This window comes from Papaver somniferum, chromosome 11, assembly GCF_003573695.1.
Source record: "Papaver somniferum cultivar HN1 chromosome 11, ASM357369v1, whole genome shotgun sequence".
Lineage (NCBI taxonomy): Eukaryota > Viridiplantae > Streptophyta > Magnoliopsida > Ranunculales > Papaveraceae > Papaver > Papaver somniferum.
The window spans coordinates 81,244,995-81,257,603 of NC_039368.1; positions in this window are offsets into that span (position 1 = coordinate 81,244,995).

The following is a 12,609-nucleotide window of genomic DNA, read 5'->3' on the forward strand; positions in this document are numbered from 1 at the left end:
GGGGGAAACGGGACTGAATTCCCTTTTCATTTCATTTTCTTCATTTGTTACAGGTACTCAGTACACATATATATAGATATCGCACTAGAAGGGGATAAACATTAGCTAAGGGACAATCAACTCTATACAAGTGACACATCAACTAAATATGTGTCTTTTCCATAGAGATTTTGCACGGGCCCACATGGTTATGTGGCAATCGGTGGGTCATCCACCTACTACGGTATATACATAACAAGTTTGCTTTTTTCATTTAAAATAGTTTATCACATGACAAGTTAGGAAGAAACACTTCGAGATGAGATTAGAGGTTTGTTTCGGGGCGTTTTAAGAATTTGTCTCCTTAATGCAACCATTTTAGCGCTGCCTATATAGGGCGTGCGAAGAATATGTTGGAAGTTAAACCAAGATATGGTGATTTGGGTCGTGGACCAACAAGAAAAGTTGACATAGCGTGTCATATTTGGAAATCGAGTTTACTTGAGAAACAAGGTGTTTTGAGTTCTATTTAGAGTTTGGTTTATGTTAGGAAAGTGTCTTTGTTTAGAGTTTTATCCTTGTTAGGAAAGTGTGCTTTGAGTGATCATCAAGTTTCTGAGATTATAAGTAAGCTCTTGAGCCACAAGAATTGAACACCAAAACTGATTATCAATGTAGTCTTTTTATGCTTCCGCGTTTATGCTCTCCTCTCTCTTGTTCGATCCTACATTTGGTATCAGAGCAAGGTGATAGGAAAAGAGAGGAGAAGGAGAAAGAATTGAAGAAATTATTTGTTTTCGGTAGAGAATTGGTTCTTAGTTTTTCGTGAAGGATAAAAAAAAATTGTTGCGTCTGCGTTCACTTCCGACTGAACGTAGAGTGGTTCGTGGGGTCAAAAGGGACAGTGGTTCGAGATTAAAAAAAAAGTTTGATGAATGAGGTATGTGGTTTGTTGTGATGGATATTCACCGATAAGTTGTGCGTCTGTGTAGTTTGAAACCGAGAGGAATTCGAGAAGAATTGATGGTTGTTGTGTTTTTCCGAGCCGATGAAGATGCTGCTGCAAAGTGAGAACAGATTGAGATGGAGGATGGTGATATGGATGGTGATTGAAGGCGAAGATTGGTTAGTATATGGAAGGTGTCAGTTTTAGGAAACTGGATAATATATAGAAGGTGTCACTTTTAGGAAACTGGTTTATATTTGGAAGGTGCCAGTTTTAGGAAACTTTTGTTCCAAGTGGCTTACTTTTCGATGATGACAAAAATTTTGGAATTTTTTTGTTCTTGGTGATGATTTATGGAAGTGAGGGAGAAGCTCGAAGTTTGTAAAAAAAAAAAGATTAATTGATTTTGTTGCGTACAGTTAAGAAGAAGAAGAAGATGTTGAGCTGTTATGGGCTCGAGAAAGTGGCTTATTCTAAGGGTGAGTGGTTTATTCTAAGGGTGAGTGGTTTATTCTAAGGGTTAAGTTATGGATTTGAATTCAATAAAAAAAAAATAAAAAAAGATCAAAGTTGGTATTGCAGTTGAGAAGTCCTGGTACAGTTTGATGGTGTTGAATTCGAATTCAGAGACTTAGAATGACAAGGAATGTTGGATGGTTATGTTTGAGCTTATGGGAGGATGACGTGTTGGAGTTCAAGCTCAAACATGTTGGAAATCGTGAAGTATGGTTGAAGAGTTTGTGAGAGAAACTTGGAGTACCTACAAAATATGGCAGACTTTATAAAGAAGTACGCTTGTGGAAGAAGCGTGACTGGTCAAAGAAGAAAATAGAAGAAGAAACAACAATAAGGTTTTGAAGAAAGAGAAGTAAGAGAAGAAACAGAAGCAATCACCAAGGATGATGTGTGAGAAGAAAACAAGAGGTAGGCGAGTGGATCCACCATAAGAGAAAGGGCTATCGTAGGTGAATGGAGCCACCATAAGTGAAAGTGCAACCATCGGCGAGTGGAGCCGCTATAAGATAAAGGGCTACCGTAGGTGAGTGGAGCCATCATAAGTGAAAGGGAAACTATCCGCAAGTGGAGCCGCTATAAACGAAAGGGATACCGTCTTTTAGAGCATTGCTCGGAGAAACTCGCATCCGTTTCTATCTCAAGCATGTTTGTCAATGTTAGTGATCAAAATTATAAGTCTTGATTTCTAGCCTATTTATAGATGTCTCGGACTAGAACATAGATAGTGTGGTTGATCTTAGATCTCTTGGCCTTCATCATTTGAAGATGAAGAACTAATAAAGATATCTTGTGGAACTTCATCAACAAAAATGTATGTGGATACTTGAACTCATCTCTCACTAGGAAAGTCATTTCTTCTCTATCTCCTATATTGAGACATCAGTCGTATTTACGATATAGTTTTCAACTATACACATTTGAGATTTCGAGCTGAGTATATCTCGCTTATATATTTCTCAAAGTATGTGTTTGAAAGCTTTCGCTTTAGCCATGATCATTTTTACTCGTGACGAAAGTCATGTTGACATTTCAATAACTTGAAAATTGCTTTGATGAAAAATAGTTTGTGAATAACAACTATATAACATCCTCTAAGAATGTTTCAATTTTTGGAATGTAGAGTTGATAATGTAACCATCTTTTGATATAAGCATATATAGTGTGTTCGCACATTAGTGTATAAATCCATAAACCGGGAACCATGTGCATGCATATGTGTGTATACCAAATGGGTGTAAGGCGACAAGATAAGTGTGGGCACCCGTATGCATACTAGTAGAGGTTTTCAAACCGAAAATATCTGTTGGTTTTAGGAATTACAAACTCCTAATCTAGTCACCTTAAGTATGCGTATCCGTATGCACACTACATGGAGTTTTCGAACCGAAAATATCTGGTGGATTTAGGAATTACAAACTCCTAAACTAGTTACCTTAAGTATGCGTACCCGTACGCATACTGGCAGAAATTTTTGAACCGAAAATTTCTGCTGAGTTTGGAAACTTAACAAACTCTAAATCCAGTTGCTTAGGTACACATACCCGTACGCATACTTAAGCTGGTTATTTTATCAAATCGATATGTTCATGAACTTAAACATTTAAATCCTAAGGAATGCAATCTTTGCAAACCGTGGCTATTATGTTCATGATTGATTCATGTGAATCAAACCGATTTTGTTTCGATTATGTTTTCTATGCAATTGAACAACTCTTTAACTAGTTTCATTTGAGTCATTTGAACTAGTTATGGTTAAGATGAATAAGGTTAATATGAGAGTAAATATATGGCTAACTTTGGTTATTCATTTGTGAATCAACATGGTGTACACGTTTAGGTACGGTTACATAAACCTAAATGAAGGTAAATTCATTTATGTATGACAAGCTAAGTTCGATCTAACGGTTGAAAGATATTATCTTGGTTGAATCAGGTTTTTCATCTAACTGCGAATATTGAATGCTTTGCTACTAAGCTAACATTGATTGCAAAACCTGATTTGAAAACTATATAAAGGAGAACTCTAACAACTGGGAAACCTAATCCCACACCTCATGTGTGATACTAGTTGTATACTAGAGTCGATTCTCCTTTAACCTTAGGTTTATTCTCGAGACCATGTAGGTTAACGACTTGAAGACTTCATTGGGATTGTGAAGCCAGACTGATAGTACTTCTCTTGTAGCTGTGTGATCTGATCTTGTTGTATCTATCGTATGAGCACAATTGAATAATTGGCTTGAGATTTATTTCTCCGATAGGAAAGATAAAAAATAAGTCACAAACACCTTCGTCTCATCGTTTGTGATTCCATAATATCTAGTTTCGTTTCCATACGATTTAGACTATTGTGTGGTGATTGATAATACTAGGTTGTTCTTCGGGAATATAAGACCGGTTTATCAATTGGTTCCTATTCATCTTGATTTATCAAAAGACGGAAGAAAAACTCTTGGGTATTTATGCGGGAGATAGATTTATTCAATCCTAGACTTTTCTGTGTGAGACAGATTTGTTTATTAAGTCTTCGACTTTTGGTCGTAGCAACTCTTGGTTGTGGGTGAGATCAGCTAAGGGAATCAAGTGTGTAGTATCCTGCTGAGATCAGAGACATCAGGAGCGCAACTGTACCTTGAATCAGTGTGAGATTGATTAGGGTTCAACTACAGTCCAGTCCGAAGTTAATTGGTATTAGGCTTGTGTCTGTAGCGGCTTAATACAGTGTGATGTTCAATCTGGACTAGGTCCTGGGGTTTTTTTGCATTTGCGGTTTCCTCGTTAACAAAATTATGGTATCTGTGTTATTTATTTTCCGCTTTATATTTTGTTATATAATTGAAATATCACAGGTTATGCGTTAAGATCAATCAATTAAAATATCCAACCTTTGTTTGTTGATTTACATTGATTGACACTTGAACATTGGTCTTTGGTACTGTTCAAGTTAACTCCTCTTATATTCAATCGGGCTCGCAGATTTCTATTTGATGATTGCGAATTGAATTAAGAGTTAGAGATATTATACTCTTTGATATACTTTTATCTAGATTGAGTCTGAATGTCTAGTTCATTCTCTAGAAAGTGTACGGGAGTAAGTCCTCTCAGATTTCCAAACGAATAACCACACCCCAAATTTTCAATTGGTATCAGAGCAGGAAAACACGTTAAAGACCTTATAAATCTATGTTTGTAGCGATCTGATATGGACAAGGGTGTTATCTCTATAAACGTACCACCAGTCTTCGATGGCTCAAATTACTTATGGTGGAAAGTTGTTATGCGAACCTTTCTTCAATCGCGTGATTTTCAATCATGGGTATATGTAGTTAATGGCTATGATGCTCCCGTTGTTGCAGTTGGAAATGCGACCGTTCGAAATGATATTGGTGCACATGACGCTGCTGAGATACTTGCTGCAAAGCAAAAATATGACGGTTTGAATGCCATCATTCATGTCACTACCCCAGATCTTCAGCATCATGTGACAATGTTCACTCGGTCTAAAGATGCTTGGGATATCTTAGAAATCGTATTTGAAGATAATACCAGTGAAAAGGAAGCTAAGATTCGAAACCTTAATTCCGATTGGGAAAACCTTCGTATGGCAGATGAAGATTCATTTGATGAGTTTAATCACAAAGTGTTTGAAATTGTTAATGCATCTTTTGCATTGGGTAAGACTATTCCTGAAAAGAACATTGTGATGAAAATTCGCAGATCGCTTCCATCTAGATACGATTCTAAGAAGCATGCCATCGTTAAGGGAAATAACCTTGATGATCTTTCCAGAAATACTCTTGTTCGAAAGATTAAATTACTTGATCTTGATCAGAATACAGTCAAAACCTCTGCTTCCAACGCGGTAACCATTGCAAGTGAAGCCTCTAACTTTTCATGGGCTGATGAATGTTGTTCTAATCACTTTGATCTTAATAGATCACTGATTACACAAAAGATCAAGGATATGGTGAAGAAAAGCAAAAGATTTGAAGAATCATCTTCTCTTTCTAATGCTTCGAAGGATTCAAGTCAAGAAAAGGGATATCAGAGTGACAACAACCTACATATTGTCAAAGTGTATGAGGAAGCTTCATCCCTCTCATCAGAAGTTCCAGGTTACTCATATTCTAGTTTCAGAATGTGAGTCTGACATTGAGATCCTAAATTTCCTGGATAAGTATGAAGAAATTCATCAGGAAAATATTCGACTGAAAGAGTTGTTGAATAAACTTGAATCATCGCTCCAGGTGAAAAATCTTGAGGTTGACTGTCTTAATGATGAATTCACCAGAACCCTAATTTTGAAAGAGAAAGAGATTAACTCTCTCAAGTGTGACCTGCAAAGGTTATCAGGAAGCTCGGAAAAAAATTCAGTAATGTTATTTGGTCAAAAGGCTTTTGGAAATACACAAGGTTTAGGGTTCAAAAATAAGACAGTTAACACATCTAATTCATTTGTTCTAGCTGGTTCGGGATCAAGTGATCGTATGTGTTGCAAACATGAGTCATCTCTTCAAAGAAAATCCTTGCTTTTCTCCTTTTACGGAAGTACGAGTCATGTCAAAGATAAGTGTTGGAGATTCAACAGGAACTGCAAAAGAATTTCCAAACTACAAAAAGGCATGGAAAAGATGAATCTCTTCCTGGAGAAGAATTCTGGAACGCCTGGAGGCAAGAAGAAGTCCAAAAGAATCAAAGAAAGACGAGGTAAGTCTGTATAATAAACAATCCTTGAAAGGTCACCTTGTGACACAAGACGTGGACGCTCTGTTCACTCCACTACTATCTAAACCATGGTAGTGCTCTGTATCCTTATTTTGGACTTGAAAATAAGGATTACATCAACGTTGTTCAAGTCGTGAAAATCTTTTGTTGATTTCTTTATCTTTTTATGTACTTTTAATTCAAAATGGATAATGGATCATGAACCTTAAGATTTTTTAGGTTCACTAGGGTTGAGTTACTCTAGAGTCTGTTTATGTTCACTTGTGAACATCTTTTACCTTCTCTCTCTTAAAAAGATATCATCTAATGGCTCCTATAACATGAGAAACCACAAAAAGAGATGTTGTTCAAGCAGCCAATGTGTATCTATGTGAAGGAATCACTTCCTCAAGGAAAAGAAAGGTGAAGGATACGACTACTAATCTAGGTTCTTCCTCCTGCCTTTTTTCTGTTTGTCATTATGATAATAACTTTAGGGATATGGTGAAGGATTTCATCAGAAAAAGAAATGATTTAAAGTCTCGAATCGTTTCATCTTTGGATGATGTCACTCACTATGAACAAATATTGTCTCTAACCAAGAACACTCTGCGTGAACTGAAAAGAGAACTTAGTGAGTAGACTGATATCTCTGAAGACTTAGAGGAATTGAATGATCTTATCATCAATGGTTTCTTCAATAATGAGAATGAATTCTCTGTAGAAGCCCTGAGAAAGCTCTACAATGTCTAGTAAATCTTCTTATGAGAATTTGTATTCTTGTTTTGCTTAGAAGGATTACTAGGGTTTAGAATAGCCACTATTGTGATTACACATAGGTAGTTCCAAACATTCATCTTGATGTTTTTAGATTTATTTATTTAAATTCTAAATTTTCTAGAAGATGATCTTTTGCAATTTTAATCTTTATGATTTTGTATATTGCAAATTGTTATGGGATATGTTGTTTACGTCCGTGAACCTGTGATTGTCCCTTACTTGTTCAAAAGTTATCTTTATTATGTCGATATGAAAGTATTGATAAAAGATAGAATGAATTTTTGACTTAAAAAAGTTAAAAGTCTTTTATGTCATTAATTTGATGGAAGAAAGGATAAAGCTTTTGTTTACAAGGATTAATTCTATTGTATGTCATTGTGCAAATAGTGATGGAAAATAGAATGAATCCTTGTATATTCCGCAGTATTGATCGATCCTGATCCATATTTTTGTGTATGTACTATGGTGATCCATAAGTTTTCTTATGATTGAGAATAATCAATTGAATGGATCATTCTCATGATTTGTTTAGTTTTGTTGCTCCACAATTCTTCTTATGTTTAGCATGACCAATTGAATTGATCACTTATGTAGTTAATTTAGTTGTGTAATTCCAATTGAATTAATCATGGGTTTTCTTGTGGTTAATTTAGTTGTGCATTTCGATTGGATTAATCATGAATTCTTTTGTGAATAATTCAATTGAATACTTTGGATTGAAATTCATGTTTTCATGTGATTTGGTTTTATCCAAAGAAATCCTTCTTCTAGCAAAAGTAAGGTCGCATTTGTTGTTCCTTTGGGAATGACATTTTATGGGGGAGAGTTATTTTGAACTTGTGCTTAATTTTCATATCTTTGTGGGGAGTGCGGTTGTGAAATTTTTGAGCGGTTATCTTATATCTTTATAAACTCCTTGATGAATGCATTTAGCTTCGGCTATATGATTGCATCTAAATTTGTTGGTATGTTAATACACCTTTGGTCATGAAGTCCGTGGAAATTTCATTAGGATCCCACCAATTTTCGTACCTTTGCCAATTTTATTGACAAAAAGGGGGAGAATTAATGTGTAGTTCACGCTACAAATACATATGGTTTATGTATCATTATGTAAGGGGGAGTGGTTTTCATGTTGAGAAAAGGTATTGACTAAGGGGGAGTGATACATATCACCACAGTATTGTTATCAAAGTTGTGATACAATTGAGCTTTGATACTGTGTAATAATACTATGACACTGTATAACAATGATTGAGAGCATTAGTTTTCTCATTGTTATATCTACGGATCCTCAACCACGATGATACTAAACTTACAACCTTTGGAATCATTAGAGTACTTGGAAGTGACGAAGATTTCGAGTCATGTTGAAGATTCCAAGGAAATCAATCATGTGGACGAGAAGCTACAATTCTTTATTTATTTTGTAATCCATATGTATTGATAGTTTTGCCACTAAAATTGACAAAGGGGGAGATTGTTAGAGCATTTCTTGGTCAAAATCGCATGCGTTGCTATCTCAAGTATGTTCGTCAATGTTAGTGTTCAAAATTATAAGTCTTGATTTCTAGCCTATTTATAGATGTCTCGTACTAGGACATAGATAGTGTAGTTGAGCTTAGATCTCTCGGCGTTCATCATTTGAAGACGAAGAACTACGAAGGAGAGCTTGTGGAACTTCATCAACAAAATGGTATGTGGGTACTTGAACTCATCTATCACTAGGAAAGTATATTTCTTTTCTATCTCCTATATTGAGACATAAGTCGTATTTACGATATAGTTTTCAACTATACAAATTTGAGATTTCGAGCTGAGTATATCTCGCTTTTACATATTTATCAAAGTATGTGTTGGCAAGCTTTCGCTTTAGCCATGTTCATCTTTACTCGTGAAGAAAGTCATGTTGACATTTCAATAACTTGAAAATTGCTTTGATGAAAAATAGTTTGTGAATAACAACTATATAACATCCTCTAAGAATGTTTCAATTTTTGGAATGTAGAGTTGATAATATAACCATCTTTGGATATAAGCATATATAGTGTGTTCGCACATTACTGTATAAATCTATAAACCGGGAACCATGTGTATGCATATGTGTGTATAACAAATGGGTGTAAGGCGACAAGATAAGTGTGCGTACCCGTATGCATATTAGTAGAGGTTTTCAAACCGAAAATATCTGTTGGGTTTACGAATTACAAACTCCTAAGCTAGTCACCTTAAGTATGCGTACCTGTACGCATAATAGAGGGAGTTTTCGAATCGAAAATATTTGTTGGGTTTAGGAATTACAAACTCCTAAACTAGTCACGGAAGTTTTCGAGCCGAAAAATTCTGCTGAGTTTGGACACTTAACAAACTCTAAATCCGGTTGCTTAGGTACGCATAGCCGTACGCATACTTAAGCTGGTTATTTTATCAAATCGGTATGTTCATGAACTTAAACATTTAAATCCTAAGGAATGGAATCTTTGAAAACCGTGGCTATAATGTTCATGATTGATTCATGTGAATCAAACCGATTTTGTTTCGATTGTGTTTTCTATGCGATTGAACAACTCTTTAACTAGTTTCATTTGAGTCATTTGAACTAGTTATGGTTTAGATGAATAAAGTTAATATGAGAGTAAACATATGGCTAACTTTGGTTATTCATTTGTTAACCAACATGGTGTACACGTTTAGGTATGGTTACATAAACCTAAATGAAGGTACATTTCATTTGTGTATGACAAGCTAAGTTCGATCTAACGGTTGAAAGATATTAGCTTGGTTGAATCAGGTTTTTCATCTAACAGTGAATATTGAATGCTACTAAGCTAACATTGATTGCAAATCCTGATTTGAAAACTATATAAAGGAGAACTCTAACAACTGGGAAACCTAATACCCACACCTCCTGTGTGATACTAGTTGTATGCTAGAGTCGATTCTCCTTTATTTAACCTTAGGTTTCTTCTCGAAACCCTGTAGGTTAACGTGATAGGATTCCGGGAAACCCTATATGTAATAACCGCAATCGCACGGTGTCTAACTAGTAGACAGCGGCAAGTACGGGTGGAACCCACAGAGAGCGGTGGAAATACCGTAATCAATAATCCTGATTAACAAACCGGAGATGATGTTTTTCAGAATTTTAGTATTAAGGAATTGAAAAGAACGAAAACAAAACAAAATTAATTAAATGCAATGAGAAGACGGTAATTAGGGAGTTTTGGTTTCCACCAATCTAATCATGCAAAACTCATATTTAATTTCTAAAACATATACTCCATAAATTGTTTCACCGTTGTAATTTCCTCCGCTTCTAAGTTGATAGTTCTAGAGATTTATTTATCAATCGCAAAGCATGTCCCATCAAAAATTACTAAGCATGGCACATCAATATAAAAATATAAATAAACAATGGAACTATCTAACCAATATAAAGTTGCAAAGTATCGAATATCAATCCATAAGCATACTTCGTCAAAGAACCTAATCCAAGCATGAGGCATCAAACAAAAAGCATATTCGATCAATTCAACTTTGTATGCAATTATTAACCATACATATTGAAGAAAAATTACTAGACATTTAAATTATTATTATGAGTATTAATAAATGAGTCTGCATAATCAAATTAGTTTTCACCAAAAATCCTAACCAAAATTTAGCAAAACATGGAGATAAGGTTCTCAAAACCCACTAAAATAAATTACAAGAGAAAAAAAATAAACCAAGAATCAATCGCGCGTCACCACAATATGATTGATCTTCTTCTTCCCGTTTCTCCCCTGAAACCTCCACAGCAGTCCAAACTCTCCTACTCTTCTCTGGTTTCGGCTCAGTCGCCGCAACTCCCAAAACTGGCCTCCTTTTCGTCGGCTCTGTAGCCTCCAAACTCGTCTCTCCCTTTTCTCAAATCTCTGTTCATGAATATATCGGTGCTGCGAGGGTTTCGTTAGGATCTAGCACATGTGATTCCCCAGGCCCAGTCCACTTAATAATGCCGAATTCCAAACTCCATATTCAGATCCAACACCGTATGACCACCAGCTCCCTAAGTCTGGTCACATCGCCAGTTCTCACTTCCTAAACTTCCTCTAGCTTAACTCCACTTGCAACACAGAGACCGTCACTAGAAATTCTTGCCTCACCATCTTCAGACCAAGCTTTTGCTGCCTTATTCATCCACTGCTTTAATCCCATTACTTCATCACCGAATACTATCACCTTCTCGAGAATACAAAACCAGCCACTGCCAATTTCTTCACTGACTATTGCAGATCCACCTACAAAGCCACCATAACCATAATCATTGAACTTCTTATCAGCCGACGTACTTCTCCACTTGGCTGCTGCACATCAACAGCTCCTTTGTCTTGTCGCTGCAGCTGTTGTTGTTGAACCATAACTGAAACTCCAAGATTCCAACATGACTTCACCACCATCGACCATTTCATCCAACCACCACTGACTGCATTTCTTCACTTCCAACAGCAGAAACACCATCCCATGACTGCAAATACTCCAGCCTCAACAGCAGCAAGTCTTTCTGATCTTCAACTGTCCCTTTCTTCGCTCCATCGACCACCATCATTCAAACCTGCAACCCCAGGCTCCATCGAATCACAACTCCATTTTCTGTGCTTCTAATCAAATATCCACCGACTCTGGACACAAAACCACCATCAGCTGTATAAGCCTTCTTCACTCCATCTTCAGATTACACTTCAGCCATTAGCTCACGAATTAATTCAGCCAACATACCCAGATTCCCTTGCTACCTGAACTCTCGAGTCAACTCATTCTCCGTCCATCAAGATATCCACCGACGGCAAAAAGTTCAGTTCAAAATCTTCACTGATTGAGCGACACATCCAGCGATAACAGCCCCCTATTGCAGTTGATTCCTCTCGCTGAAACTCAGTCCAAAATCCAACCAAATCGAACCCAAATCCATCTCCATGCACATGTTCAGAACCACACACAGCTGACCCCATTTTCAGTTCATTCAAAAACAACTGGGAGCATAAACCAACAGTCCCTTTGAGAGCTGATGCTTTCTGCCGAGAAATGAAAAGATACGTACTCTTTTAAACTCCCAGTAACTAACACGTGGTGATAATCAAGCCAGGCCACGTTCACTCATCTTCTTTGCCTAAACCACTGGTGGCAGTTTCACACGCTTGAGTGAAATTAATTTCATTTGTTTCCCTTTGATGTTTCTGTCCATGAAATGATGAAGTGGTGCAGCAACTTAGGCAACCCAAGGCAACCACGGTTACATGATCCAGTCTAGCTCCCAACTAAGCCATTTAGTATCTGGATCTTGCAATTCACTTGTACTTTCTACGAAAGCACTAAAATAAAGTTATTAACCAAATATCGAGTCCTAGCTAATATAAATATGAATATAAAATGTAGCACCTACGTGCTTATCATAACGACTTGAAGACTTCATTGGGATTGTGAAGCCAGCCCAATACTACTTCTCTTGTAGTTGAGATTTATATCTCCGATAGGAAAGATAAAAAAGAAGTCACAAACACCTTCGTCTCATCGTTTGTGATTCCACAATATCTAATTTCGTTTCTATATGATTTAGACTATTGTGAGGTGATTGATAATACTAGGATGTTCTTCGGGAATATAAGACCTGTTTATAAATTGGTTCTTGTTCACCTTGATTT